The sequence below is a fragment of the Chiloscyllium punctatum genome, chromosome 18 (assembly GCF_047496795.1).
Source record: "Chiloscyllium punctatum isolate Juve2018m chromosome 18, sChiPun1.3, whole genome shotgun sequence".
NCBI lineage: Eukaryota > Metazoa > Chordata > Chondrichthyes > Orectolobiformes > Hemiscylliidae > Chiloscyllium > Chiloscyllium punctatum.
Genome location: NC_092756.1, coordinates 75738155 through 75742511, shown reverse-complemented (window position 1 = coordinate 75742511; position 4357 = coordinate 75738155). Strand labels below are relative to the sequence as shown.

The 4357-nt window shown below is 46.2% G+C and overlaps 1 non-coding gene across 1 annotated transcript; it reads right to left on the bottom strand.

Moving 5' to 3' along the window:
* Positions 1-3576: 3576 nt before the first annotated feature.
* trnar-ccu (transfer RNA arginine (anticodon CCU)) lies at positions 3577-3649 on the bottom strand. The gene has a single exon. It is a non-coding gene; the product is annotated as a tRNA-Arg (tRNA).
* Positions 3650-4357: the final 708 nt, after the last annotated feature.

Below are 4357 nucleotides of genomic sequence, written 5' to 3'. Positions count from 1 at the left end.
AAGGCAAGGACTGATTAGGGGTCGTCAACATTCCTTTTTCTTTGGAAACTTGATTGAGTTTTTTGAAGAAGTAACAAAGAGGATTGAAAGGGCAGAGTAGCAGATATGATCTATATGGACGTCAGTAAGGCATTCAACAAGGTTCCCCATGGGAGACTGAGGAGCAAGTTTGATCTCATGGAATACAGGGAGAACCAGCCATTTGGAGACAGAATTGGCTCAAAGGTCGAAGACTGAGGGTGGTGGTGGAGGGTTGTTTCTCAGACTGGAGGCCTGTGACCAGTGGAGTGCCACAAGGATTGGTGCTGGGTCCACGACTTTTCATCATTTATAGAAATGATTTTGATGTGAGCATAAGAGGTATAGTTAGTAAGTTAGCTGATGACACCAGGATTGGAGGTGTAGTGGACAGCAAAGAGGTTACCTTGGATTACAGTGGGATCTTGATCAGATTGACCAATGGACTGAGAAGTGGCAGATGGAGTCGAATTTGGATAAGTGTGAGGTGCTGCATTTTGTTAATGCAAATGTGATCAAGACTTATACACTTAATGGTAATGTCCCAGGGAGTGTTGCTGTACAACAGACCTGAGAGTGCAGGTTCATAGCTCCTTGAAAGTAGAGTCGCAGATCGATAGGATAGTGAAGAAGGTGTTTGGGATGCTTTCCTTTATTCTAAATCAGTTGTGTACAGTCTATGCAGAGAGATAAGAACCAACAAAACATTGGAATGTTGACATTTCTCAAAGCTTCTGTATCGTTGTGAACAAAAAGGCATTTTCTACTTGAGCAGGAACCGATCACTGTTCATTGTCAGGCACCAAGAGGGTCTGAGAATTGAAAGAACGATGTGATAATTTGTCAGAAAGACCTGAGACTGTGTTGTTTCCCTGTTACACCTTGGCAGCAGCTGTCCGAAACTTTAGTGTATCCCTCAACATGTCATCTGAGATGTTGGAACATGCTGGACTGTAACACTCGCTTGATGCCAAGACTTTACACTTGCAAAAGGCTATGTGTGCCCTAGTAGCATATTGGGTAAACCACTGTCCACCTAAGTGTGGGATTGTGGGTTTAATTCCCCTCTGGGCTGCTTACGTTTTAAGCTTGGTCTTTGTAACTGACTTTTGTCCCATGCCAACTTCATCACGATCCAAATTGACTGCATTTTCAAACTACTCTGTTCAAAATCACTGTGCCTGTGTTGAGATTATGGACAATGATGTGTAATAGAAACGTGCACAAGGTAATTCCAGGATTTGGGAGACCTTGGGGAGAATTGTCTGAATGAGATAGCACAGCCACAATGGGCTGAATGCCCGCTAAGATTCTGTTGATTTAGAACATAAAACATAGAACATAGAACAGTACAGCACCGAACAGGCCCTTCAGCCCACGATGTTGTGCTGACCATTGATCCTCATGTATGCACCCTCAAATGTCTGTGACCATATGCATGTCCAGCAGTTTCTTCAATGTCCCCAGTGACCTTGCTTCCAGAACTGCTGCTGGGAACGCATTCCATGCTCTCAAAACTCTCTGTGTAAAGAACCCGGCTCTGACATCCCCTCTATACTTTCCTCCAACCAGCATCTTTCCTGCAATAGGGCCACCAGAACTGGACGCAGTATTCCAAGTGCGGTCTAACCAAAGAAAGCATTTGTCCTCAATGCAACTTTTTGCAACATCTCCACCTACTTCCTCCCCGCTAACTGAAAAAATCATGAAATAGCTGCACAAAATAACATTGAACCCTTTGCTATTTTCCTGTCTGCTCCATTTTCCTCAGATGTGAGTTGTGCAATGTTGGAGTTTGGTTGGTTTCTTGTCTGTCCGTTTGGGGACAAATGGGAAGCGAGATTGATTTATCAAGCAGCCAATTCTTTAGCATAAGATGGAAGTTGTAAAAAACAATTAGTGAGAGTATAAAACTGAGAAAAACACAATATGAGCCATCAGGGTGCAGTATTAAAAGGCTGCCAGTTTAATAACTGACATGTACCCCCAGTGGCCTAATGGATAAGATATTGGGCTCCTCTGCCACGGATTGTGGGTTTAAATCCTATCCTGAGTAGCTAACTTTCATAGGTTGCTCTCTTTGAGCTTTACTTCTAATCTACATTTTCAACATCCCCATGTCTGCATTCGGTTGATGGGAAGTGCTGTCCAACATGAACTTGCACAAAGTTGTCGGGGATCTGCAGGATTGGGTCGAAATTGCCTGAAAGAGACAGCAGAGTCACAATGGGGAAAGAACTGCTGAGATTCTCCTGGGGCTGGCATGGTGACTCACAGTGTCAGGGACCTGGCTTTGATTCCTCCCTTGGGTGTCTGTTTGTGTCGAGTTTGCACATTCTCTCCATGGGGTACTCGGAGTGCATTGGTTTCCTCCCACAGTCCAAAATGTGCAGGTTCGGTGGATTGGTTTTGGGGAATGCAGGGTGAGAGGATAGGGATTGGGCCTGGATGGGATGCTCTTCAGAGTCTGAGTGTGGACTTGCTGGACTGAATGGCTTGTCCCCCTCACTCGAGGGCTTTTATGAACAAGTTTGGAGCAGATGGTCAGAGCTCTGCTGCAGATCCCAGTCAAGGCTTTGCTCAGGGACTGGCATCCAGGTGTGTGTTCATATCCTTCTTTTCCCTGACCTTCCAGAATGTTCTGTAGCTTTGGCCAAAGGGGTCATGAGCTGGGTTCACATCATCCAATGGGGTCACATTGCCAGGAGCTAGACAATGGATTTACTCAGACTGACACTTCCAGTCATCGAGTCATAGAGATGTACAGCACAGAAACACACCCTCGGTCCAACCCGTCCATGCCGAACAGATATCCCGACCCAATCTAGTTCCTCCAAAACTTTCGTATTCATGTACCCATCCAGATGCCTTTTAAAAAATGTAATCGTACCAGCCTCCACCACTTCCTCTGGCAGCTCATTCCACACACACACACCACCCTCTGCCTGAAAAAGTTGCCCCTTAGGTCTCCTTTATATCTTTTCCCTCTCACTCTAAACCTAAGCCCTCTAGTTCTGGACTCCCCCACCCCAGGGAAAAGACCTTGGCTGTTTACTCTAATCAGGCTGCTCATGCTCCAGAATTGTTTATAAAAGCCCAAGGGTGAGGAGGGCAGGCCATTCAGCCCATCACGTCCACACTGACCCTTTGAAGAGCATCCCACCCAGGCCCAACCCCTATCCTCTCACCCTGCATTCCCCAAAGCCAATCCACCGAACCTGCACATCTTTGGGCTGTGGGAGGAAACCAAAGCACCCGGAGTGCCCCATGGAGAGAATGCGCAAACTCGACGCAAACAGACACCCAAGGGAGGAATCAAAGCCAGGTCCCTGGCACTGTGAGGCAGCAGTGCTACCCACTGAGCCACCATGCCATCCCCAGGAGAATCTCAGCAGGTTTTCAGCCATTGTGACTGTCCTGTCTCTTTCAGGGAATTCTGCAGATCCCCAAAAGATCTGTGCAAGGTCACATGGGACACCACATCCCATCAACTAAAGGCAGATGTAGGGATGTTTTCAAAGTGGATGAAAGAGTAGGGACACATAATCAAGAATCAGAAACCCCAGATGGGGCTTGAACCCACAATCCCTGGCTTAGGAGACCAGTGCCTTATCCATTAGGCCACTGGGGCCCCACATACAGGCCTGCAATGGCAGCCTTTAAATACTGCACCCTGACCTCTCAGAGTGTGTGGTTCTGTGTGTTGTACTCTCATGAATTGGTTCTTACCGCTTCCATCTCATGCTAAATCGTTGGCTGCTTGATAAATTGATCCCATTTCTCCCCAAACGGACAGATGAGAAATCAACCAAACTCCAACTTTGCACAACTCAAGTCTGAGGAAAATGGAGCAGACAGGAAAATAGCAAAGGGCTCAATGTTATTGTGTGCAGCACTTTCAAGATATTTGCAGTTACTGGGGAAGGTGGAAGTGGAGATGTTGCGAAAAGCTGCATTGAGGACAATTCAACAGGATCTTAGTGGGCATTCAGCCAATTGTGGCTGTGCTGTATCTTTCAGACAATTCACCCCAAGATCTCCCAAATCCCAGAATTATCTTGTATAAGTTTCTACTAAACAGCATTTGCCATAATCTCAACACAGGCACAATGATTTTTAACAGAGTAGTTCAAAAATCCAGTCAATTCGGATTGAGATGAAGTTGACATGGAATGAAAATCAGCCACTGCAAAGACCAGGCTTAAAAATGAAATCCCTGATTTCAGAGGCCAGTGCCATAGCCATTAGGCCACAAGGGCACTATATTGGTAGACCACTGGAATCAGTTGACCTCAAATGAGTGTGACAGCCAAGCACACTCCCAGATCTGTGACAACAC